This window comes from Solanum dulcamara, chromosome 6, assembly GCF_947179165.1.
Source record: "Solanum dulcamara chromosome 6, daSolDulc1.2, whole genome shotgun sequence".
In the NCBI taxonomy this organism is placed as follows: Eukaryota; Viridiplantae; Streptophyta; class Magnoliopsida; order Solanales; family Solanaceae; genus Solanum; species Solanum dulcamara.
The window spans coordinates 61,860,026-61,871,200 of NC_077242.1; the positions used below are offsets into that span (position 1 = coordinate 61,860,026).

Consider the following 11,175-nt stretch of genomic DNA (forward strand, 5'->3'; position numbering starts at 1 on the left):
TTGTTGTTGTGTTCTTTTGAAAATTTTCTCTTATGACTTGAATTCTTCCAATTATTCACGAGAACTATACATTGTTATTACCATCCCCGACTATTGTCGGAGATGGTTTTCCTTCAAAGATATGAGAAAAGTGTGAAAGTGGGCCATTATAAAAAATAAGTAAAAAAATATAGGAGTAAAACTTCACAGTCAAGACTCTCCAAGACTTCACAGTCAAAGACTCCACCGATTTATCTTTCAAGCTGTGTATTGGTGTCTTGTGAAATTCAAGGCCATAATGTTATTTTCCATTAACTCTTTGTTCCTGCAAGATCCACAAGAGAAAGGGCTATGGTTCCTCTTAGATTAAATAATTGAAAAGACTAGGGTTAGAGTTTGTGGCTGAATATCGCAATAGATTTGGGATTGTTGTGATTCCCTCTCTGGAAATAACGTTGTCTCTCTTGTGTACAAAGAAAACTTCTTAGTTAAGGAGGGGTCTTGACTTCTCAAAATTGAGATTCAATTATTTATTGCTTGATGTCCTTTGATAACAGCCTCTGCAAAGGAAAAAAAATTAACTTTGTTGAACCGTTGATCTTTGAGAAGTAAGCAGGTTTAATTTCCGACAAATATCAGTCTCTCCCTGAAAAAGAATAACTCAAAAGCCAAAGTATTAGTTCATATTTGTAATAATTAATGCAAAATATCACACAAAAAACTAAATATATAAATGTTGCTTTGTTTGAAGACAAACTAATTCATGGGTGAAGAAAGACTAAACGGATAGAAATTAGCCCGTTTAAATTTTTAGAATTGATGTGTGAGAAAGGTTGACTTGTGTTGAATCAAAGATTTCTTGCGCTTCAACTTTTATACTCTCATTCTACTTAGATGTAGAAGAAGTTCTCAATTTCTTTGAAAGAATGCGGAAAAAACTAAAATCTTCAAAAATACGGACCGAGCCTTGAAAGGAGGCCTACGTATCTCACAAAGGAGAATTCAAGTCCTACGTAGTTCGACCAACTTGAATCTCTTTCCAAATTAAAAAGAAATATCAAACTCTTCTCAGATGAGAGAGTGAGATTTTAGAATTTTGATAATGGAATTCGAATTTTGTTGGAAAAACTCAAGACTCAAAGATTGTTTGGACGGACTTTGATAGTGACTTGATATTTGTATGTTTAGAGGATTCTAAAAAATTATTCTGAAAAGGGGTGGAATAGAATATCTCCAAACAAAGCAACATATTCATACAACAATGACGGTATATAACACATAAACAAATATTGCGCATCCTAAATAGGTATGTGACCCTTTTGTGCCAAGGGTAGAACTAACGATTTGAAGGATGTATAACATCATTTTAAATGTTTCATTTCCCCAAAACTCATATTTGTACAATATTATGAATAAACTGAATGGGATACATAATGGGGAAAAAAGGATACAAATAACCAGTCTCACGCAGGGGTACAATCCCAAACTAAGGCTTCGTGGAAAATCTTTCATTCTTGACCTCTTGACATCTCCGAACGCCAACGCCTTTTGGATGAAGTAGCATCTTGTGAAGATCCTTCTTTCACTAGACTAAGCTACTAAAATAAACTCTCAACCCCGAGGGACAATGATTTGCCAAACGGCATATACAACCTTCAAATTTAAATACAAAGGCATGAACGTCCATTTAGGTCGAGGGACGTTTTGGACTCAAGGTGGTATTTCTAATGGACCCAATACGTCTTGGGTATTGGGTCGTCTTAGGCCAATGCGCTAAATCAAGAATTTGGCTTCGCTCTACGCTAGGTTGACTGAGAATGGGCTATATTTTGAAGTGTACCGGTGACTCAAGCAGACAACTCGGGCTAGGGGAAGTTAGCGACCGTTGACCATCTAGTGACCAACTCATTTTACTAGGGTACCCCCGAGGAACATTTTGGATTCAACAGCTGCGACCCGCATAACCGTCATTTAAGTAAAAAAATAAAAGGCCAAGTGGCGGAAAATATGTTATGCATGCAATGACAATTTAATATTCGAAATTTGAACACATAAAACACAAATAAAGAAAAATAAATTACTAATTATTACATTCTCAAATAGTTAGTCAAATAAGTCAAACAAATCTAATGTTTAGAACCTAAAACATATCCCCAGTGGAGTCGTCATTTCTGTTATGTCGGAAAAAGACGGTTTAAGATTAATTTTAGCTTTTTAGAGAAAAAGATTAATTTTAGAAAACAGGAGTCGCCACTTAATGTTTTAAGGAAAATCAAAAAAACCTTAATTTTAAAGACCCTAACAGATTCAAGTCTTAAAAATTCAGAGAAAAATATACGAAGTTCTTATTTCCACTTTGAGAAGATGTTAGGCATTCAAAGTGACCACTAACGCATGATTATCCGGCGATTTAAAAATTATTTAACTAACTTTTAAAAATATTGATTTAAAAGAAAATAAAAACTTTAAAACTATTTTTGAAAAAATGATCAAGCTTATGCATTGGAAATAATATTAAAAGAAAGTAAAGTTTATTAAAATGGCTAAATAAAGATGGAATATCATTTAAAAAATAAATTAACATAAAATAATTTATCTTTATGGCAATTTAATTAAGTTAAACTATATCTAAGCAATCATAAACAACATAAGTAAATCAAATATTACAAATCGAATCAATAAAAATAAATAATAAATAACATATGAAAATATGGCCCAATATTTAATTTTTATACGCTTGGACTAAGTTGTTGGGTCACCTGCGTTTTGAACTTTTGGTCCAATTCTGTTGTATATAACAGTTGTATATACACTGTATATCGGTTTATATACTATCACCAATATTCTTGTATATCAGATATACATGGACTATATATCAGTCGGTTTTGCTCCAACACCTGTAAAGACATTTAATAAACGTGTTAATAATGAATAAATAATAATAATAATAATAATAATACAAAAATAAAACTCGTCTTATTAACATGGGAGGCCTTGAAAATCGACGGTAATTTCTTCATCGGCCAATTTCAACTTGTAATATATAATATCTAATGTAAACTTAAACTAAAATTTCTGTCTTTTAAAATAGAGAGGCCTCAAAAACCGACGAAAAGATTTTTTCATTGGTCATGGGACCTACAAACAGTTTAAAAAGAAAACAAATAAAATTGAGGTAAAAGAAAAATATTACAGACGTCCAAATTAACAAAAAAAGTCGAACAAAATGACCCAAACGAAAATAGTAAACAAAACTTAACGGAGAATCGTGAATAATTACCGGAAAACATGAAAACACAGAAAACAATGGCTGGAGTTTGAACCCCTCTGTCCAGATCTGAAATGGAACTAAATATACGTGAAAATACAACAAAACATAGCAATAAGAACAACAAAATTATAAAACAAAGTGAAGCAACAGTTCTGTCTAGTTATATTTGGGAGTGAAAGCTCAAACCTCACAAAAAATGAAGTGTGTTTGGCTGAAAAAGAAGAGGATTTTGATGGTTCGGTGGTTGTTGGTTGGTTTTAATGGAGAAATGTGAATGAGAGCGATCAAGTTCTCAAGAAGAGTTAAAATTGGTGTTATTTATAGTGAGGGTGAGGGAAAGAGTGAAGAAGAAGAATAAATATTATGAGTGTGTCGTTTAGGAAGAATTACAGAGGAGGGAAAAAAGTTTGAAAATGATTGTATAGGTGTAGGAAATTATATTGTATAGGTGTTAGACTTTTATTGTAGTTGTTGATGGGTGTATTTTTTTTAGGAAGAATAAGAGAGGAGAAAGAGAGTTTGAAAATAGTTATATATGTGTAAAAAATTGTAGTGTATAGGTGTTGGACTTTTGTTGTAATTGTTGATGGGTGTGTATTTTAGGAAGAATAAGAGAGGAGAGAGGAAAAGTTTGAAAAATGGAGATTTGTATGAGAAAATTTGTGTGATTAGTGGGGTAGGTAAAATTATAGGAAAAATTTAATATTTATTTGTATTTTAATGTATTCCTAGACTATGCTAAAAATACTAAAATGAATATGAACAAATATAATAAATGACATGAAAAAATATAAATTAACAAACTGTGATAAAAAAAAATAGCTATAACTAAAATCTTAAAAAAATAAATTGATAAAATCCCCATCTAAGGATAATTATTAATAAAATTGATTTAAAATTGTAAAAATATACTTTTGAACTATTTAACAAAAGAAAAATTAGAAGTATTAATTTTACAAAAGTCAGGCCAAAATTGGGTGTCAAATGATGTTGGATAATAAGAGAAATGAGATTTGGACTGCTGAATGGTAATAAAGGGCATTGGGCCAGTTGAGTTGAGCCCAAATGTTGGTCTGAAAATATGGGTAAAGGGCAGAGATAAATGTGGGTAAAATTGCAATTGGAGAAATGACCAAACGTGTTTAAATTACAAACAATCGAGTTACGAATATAGCCAAAATGAATTTATTTAGTGAATTCATCTAAAAATTAAATAAGATGAATTAACACTAAAAAATCAACAAGCTTCTTAATTCTAACAAAATAAACTAATTAGCTTAATTCTTAATTAATTAATTCAAAAATATAAATTACTAATTTATGAAATAATTAATTAAAAATAAACTATTTTTGAAATCATTTTTTTCGAACATTTATAAAAACTAACAATTATATACATAATTATATGTAACTATATATATCATTCAAACTTTTTTATAACAACGACATGGTTACTCAAAAATAACTTGAAAATATTTAGGATTTTTAAAAGTAATTATTTCAAATTGTTTAAAATTGAAGAAACTTGATAAATAATATGTGTTGTGGAGGATCAAAATTGGGTGTCAACAATAACGTAACTTGAGTTTATGGGGACTCATCTTTTAAACTATATTTAAATGGTTTATACTTATTAAATGCTTGTTTTCGGTTAGTCGCACGTCGTAGTTGGGTTAGTATTGGTTCTCTCATCGAATGGTTAGTGTGGGTCGCCATTCACGACGAATCAGGATCGTGACAGTTAAACTTCCTTCACCTAGTTCATGCGTTTATTTATCTATATTTTGAAAACCCTTAGTGTTATTACTGACTCTGTCACTACTCTCACTCATGTATAAAATATATGATAAAACTCTATTACTAGAAAACTCATAATTTTGCATTTGCTTCAAATTTGTTATTTCATTTCTTTCTAAAATTATTTAACATCTCCTAAATTTATATGTGTAATTTAATGTATATAAAATTAATATATCAAAGCATAAAGATTTGAAAAAGCCTAACCTACGAAGAATAAAAAATGTTAGACATTTTTCTTAAAAAGCATGTTCAGATAATGAATTAAATAATTACTATAAAAAAAATTGTAGTATTAGAAGGAGTAAATTGCTCAAGTTATAACTATTATAAATTAATAATTATAAATTTAAAATAATTATTAAAAAGAAACAAATTAAGAAAGACAAATGTGATAAAGCAAATTACAAACAAAGTTAGTGGTATGAAATCGAACGTGAAGAGACCCTTTGAAATTATCTCTAAAATCTTTATTGGTTTTAGTAAAATTTCTAAATGATTTTTTAAAAAGTGAGGCAGCAAAATGTATTGTTTGAAATATCTCTCAATATTATTATTAAGCATAATAGGGATTTAAATATCCAACTTTGAATCATAATCTGCAGAAAATCTACATAACGGAAATTAAAAAAATGCTAAATAATCTCAACAACTAACACAATCTAACAAAAATTTAAAATTCAATTTCATCCTAAATTTAGGTAACTTATTGTGCTAAAAAAATCATTGTAGTAACTAAAAGCAAATTCAACACTACTCATTTGCTTTAGATATTGCAATTTTAAAAAGTTGCTCCTCCTCGATTTCTGCTTCTGCTGCTTGTGCTTGAGGATTGTTTTTAAGTTTGCATATTTTTTTAGCATGACTCGCTAGTTTGCAATTTTCATATATTGCATCAGGTCTTCATTAATAATAAAAAAAATTCATGTGTGTTTTTCTTTTGCAATATTTGCAAAAATGATAATTCCCCTTTTCTTTTCTGTTTTGCACGAAAAAGCACCTTTAATAACATTGTCTTGTCTGAAGGCTCTTCTTTGCTCTTGTGCATAAAGAGCATTTATTAGTTCTTCAATACAGATAGTAGAGAGGTCTTTAGACTCTTTGAGAGATGAAATTTTAGACTCAAATATTTCTAGAATTGTCACAAGAATTTTTTCTGATATTTTGTTAGCTTTGAAATCCTCGTAAAATAACCTGAATTTATCAACAATCAAAAAAGATTTGTCGGAATACTTAACAATAGTTTCATCGTCTTAAATCCTAAGAGATTCAAAATTTGTATTTGTCGGACTAGGTCACTTTCTTGATATTTTTTTAAAATTTTTCGTAGCTTCTTTTGTTGTCTCACAAGCAATGATTTTAAAAAAGATCGAATCCTCAACTGAATTTTGAATTATAATTTTGACTTTGTATTTTTTGTTTTTTTCATCAAAATGAGACTTAATCGGGCTAAGTGTAGAATTTGTAGGGCGAGGTTGAAAGGATATATCTTCCATTAAAACTTTCCACAGATCATAGGCTTTGAGACATTATTTCATTTTCACTAACCAAATCTGATAGTTTTTGCCAGTGAAACTTTTTGAAGCATTTAAAGAGAGACTGCTTCTTGTCATTTTTAGGTTAAAATTGATTGAAAATAATATGTGCTTTGAAAAAAGCACGCATTGAAATATCCTTAAGGGTTAAAATGAATTGAAAATAGCCCTTACGGTTTAAAAGTAGCTTTGACGAATTAAAAATAGGTTGAAAATGATTCTTTAGAAGAACTCGCAGTTTTCGTAAGATCAATGAGGTTCTGATACCACTATTTAGATTTTTAAAAAGTGGAGTTGTTGACACTCAATTTTGTCCCACCTTTCTTCCAAATTATTTCTTTGTGCTTATAATGATTTTGAGAACTTAAGAATGTATATAAGTTACTTTTCCAATAATCATCCTTAATTTTCAGTGACATAGTTTGTTATATTTTATATAATAAATATTAGAATCATTTAGCCAAAAAAAATATAAAATATATCATATTCGTTGCATTTACGCGAGTATTCCTATATTTTATGAAAATTATTGCTTAATGTTTACGGTGTCATATAACTTTATTTAAATATTAGTAATTTTCTTGCAGTATATAATTTAATTACTTAAATATAAATTAATATATATTTTACTAAGAGTTTCCTTAATCTTGAATTAAAATGCCCAAAGAAATATAAGGAAAAAGTATTTTGATTAATTAGCCCAAATTTTTAATCCGTTAAATCAGCCATGGCACAATAGTGTTCCGGCATGCTCATAACGATCCATTAGATTGTTTTGACAACTAGAACTTTTTATTTTATAAAAGACTCATACCATAAATTTTAGATGGAATTTTGGACTATTCGATAACTACGGTTATTAAGTTGAGGGGTAACTTTAGATAATTAATTTAGTTAGTAATAAAATTGATAATTTATTTTATACCCTATACCACTTATCTCATATTTATTAAAATAAAATGGAATAAAATTTAATATTTTATTTGTCCACTGCTATGGATAACTGAAAAGAGAAAGGGAGAAGACAAACCTCACCTCTACGGACAAACACGGAAGAGGAATTGTGGATAATTTGTGCGGTTTCAGGTGAGATTTCACTCCAATTCCACCATTAAATTATTAGCATCAAATTATAACATATATGTGTGATAAGAATAGTAATATTTAATATAAGTTATATAGTGGAGGAATTAGAAATTGTTGTTGGAAATTGTGAGGAGTGGCGGCAAAGTGCGTTCTTGGGATTAGGGTATAAAGGATATGTATGTATATTATTATATTGCTTTAGTTCAATTGTATTGGTTGAAAGGAGTTGAGAATTGGAAAGAAAACAAATGAATATTGGCAAGTTGGGATTATATGTTGCTGCTGCAACGTTCTATTGGTGGAGGCAAGGTCCTAGTGGCCATCATTGTTAATGATGGCCAATGATTAGAGAAGTATAGATTTTTCCTGCAAATTGTAGTTTCCAGAGATAAGTTATTATTTCGTATTTGGCCTTATTAATTCTTTCTTTCCAGACCCTTCTCATAAGGATCACATTATAAGTTCATATTTTGATATATTGAGATAGGTAATTAAATAATATTTGTATTGTATTATACGAATATCATTAGACTTGAATTTTAGGGAATTGATTATAGAATTTGTGAGTTTTTGAGTCTAGGCTAGACATATAGTGATATAGGTGTCTACGGACTCGTTCACTTACGGATATTTATATTTGATAGATTGCAAACGTTCTGAGATGTTGAAGAAAAGAAAAGCATTGTGAATTAGCTTGCTTGATTTCGGTTCTTCGGTCGAGGTAGGTTATGATTTATTCTATATCATAGATAGACTCTTAATAGCGATTGATAGTCATTGAGTAATGTGTGAAGTCACTATGATTTAATTATTCTGGTTTGGATGGTTGATATGTCGTTGTGATTGGTCTAAAATCCCGAGACCGTAAAATCCATAATCTTGAACTTGTCCTATCAAAAATGGTGTCTTGAATAAATAAGGCTTGATAAAATATTGTTAATGAAGTAGAATGTAATAATAAAGAATAATAAATTAATTATATTTGGATCTGGTGTCATGAGTCGACACGGTATATTTGGATCGGGTGTCATATTTTGATATGAATATTTGGATCGGATGTCACATTCCGACATGGTATATTTGGATCGAGTGTCACGTTTCAGCACAATAATATTAAAAGAAAATAAATTAAAATGACTTAATGCTACCCAATTTCCAATAACTCATTTCCCAAAAGAGCGTGATGTGGAGGCCTGAGTCCTCATGTATGATCTTGATATTATTGACTGGTTATGAAATTATTCATTGTGTTGTCACTTGATCTTGATCTTGTTGGTTTCCACCTGTTAAGTGCTATGACTGATTTCCCGCTATTACTTTATGCATATTAATTTCTATTTTGAGCCGGCGGATGATACCTACTGAGTACATATTGTACTGTACTGACCTCTACTTGTACTTTTCTTTGTTTTATTTTGTGAAGTGCAGCGAGTGTTCCATCGACTTCGACTCGACCTCAGCTTTACCCAGTGTCCAGTGCATCAGGTTCTAGGGTGAGCTATTCCTTCTAGCTCGTGTTTAATTCTCTCGGGCATGTTCTGTTGGATTCCTTCCACCTGTTAAGTGTTATGGCTGATTTCCCGTTATTAGTTTATGTATATTGATTTCTATTTTGAGCCGGACGATGATATCTACTCAATACACGTTGTCATGTTCTGACCCCTACTTATATTTTTCTTTGTTTTATTTTATGGAGTTCAGCGAGTGTTCCATCGACTTCGACTCGATCTCAGCTCTAGCCAGTGTCCAGTGCATCAGGTTCTAGGGTGAGCTATTCCTTCTAGCTCGGTTTGAATTCTCTCGGATATGGCCTGATGTCCTTAGTTTTCGGACACATTAAGTTATTTATTTATTCTGATGTTTGATATTTTTAGACTTAGTATTTTAGAATTAGATTCCTTGAAGTGATGACTTTCAGGTTTTGAAAAGACGTATCTAATAGATTTTAGGGGTTTTATTATCTCTTACTCTCATAAATTGAGCTTCCGCGTTATTGTCATATTTTATAAGTTGGGATTTGTATCGTTGGTTCTCTCACCTAAGAGTTAAGTGTGAGTGTCACTAATGGCCCATTTTGGATCGTGATAATGTTTAGGTAAGAATCAAGACTTATGGTGTCCTTATCTCTTCTCTAATTTGGTCAATATAAAAACAAAATCACTTTTGAAATTTTGTAGAGATGAATCACAGTTTTTCAAAGATGTCATTTCAATTTCTTGTATACAGAGGAGCAAAATAGAATCTCAATTAAGGACTCTCGCAAAAATAGAGTCTTATGGACTCGACACTGTCATACCCACACATGAAATCTTCACTACATCCTAGACTATCCGAATATCAAGCAAAACAAGTGGGCCTCGCTTGTAGTTACTCATGACTACTTCTATTTTAGCATTAGTTTGTTTATTTATTTTCTTTATATGTTAAACTTGCTTTTGTGGCTTGAATATGCTCTTTTTAAAAAAAATTCTCAAATAGCTAATAGAATATATATGTTTGGATCTGGGTACCTCTACTTAGAAACAAATCATTTAGTTACAGTATTTTATTTTTTTAATAAAGGGCATCACCATTTTATTGTAAGTTTAACCCACTCATAAAAAATATTTTTCAAAGCATGCACTTATTTCATGTACAAGGACCACATTTTAATGCATTTCGTGCAAAAAAAAATTATTCAACAATGTTATTTTAAACAATTGATCATTTAATATTTTTTAAAAGAGAAGCACAAGTCATTTCATTCCAAATACCTAAGAGCTTTCAAATGTTAAAATCTTTTCCAACTTACTTACCCAACTTTTCAAATTTTTTAGCACTCATATTTAGTTTTAATTAATTAACCTAAGTTTAGTTGGTAATCGTTTTTAACGAATCTTAAAGGATGCTTAAGTTATCCCTTTCTTTTAGGATAACTAGAACTCTTACATAGTATCACATAAGTTAAGTAGATTATTAATTAGAGTTAATTTTAGCATTACATTAGTTAAATATTTAAGTGTCTTAATTACCTAAAAAATAATTAGATGACGACTTTAATGTTAATTAATTTAGGAATTATCAATATGTTGTACACTAATTTGACCGAGGTTAAAATAGCGTATAACAGGGGCAACAAAAAATATTGATTGAAATATCTTTCAATACTTTTATTAATCATAATAGGGTTTAAATAGCCAACGTGAAAACATAATCCATAGAAAATCTACATAACAAAAATTCAAAAAAGGCATAATAATAATCTCAACAACTAAAATAACATAACAAAAATTTAAAATTCAAATTTATCCTAAATATAGATAACTTATTATGCTATAAAATTACAATAGTAACTAAAACAAATTCATCATTAAATATCAAGACTTCTAATAAAGCTCGATAAAAGAAGAATGTAACAAAATAAATTTTAATTGATTTCAGCATCGTAGATAATAGGAAAAAAATAAATACTACTACTAATTTATTCTATAAAAAATATTTTTAAGGAGTGAAAAGATTGATCAACAC

The 11,175-nt window shown here is 29.8% G+C and overlaps 1 long non-coding RNA gene across 1 annotated transcript; it reads left to right on the forward strand.

Annotated features, from left to right (window-relative positions):
• Positions 1–7,580: 7,580 nt before the first annotated feature.
• Positions 7,581–9,675, forward strand: LOC129892584 (uncharacterized). The gene is made up of 3 exons (XR_008767348.1): positions 7,581–7,668; positions 9,092–9,161; positions 9,370–9,675. It is a non-coding gene; the product is annotated as an uncharacterized LOC129892584 (long non-coding RNA).
• The last annotated feature ends 1,500 nt before the right edge of the window (positions 9,676–11,175 follow it).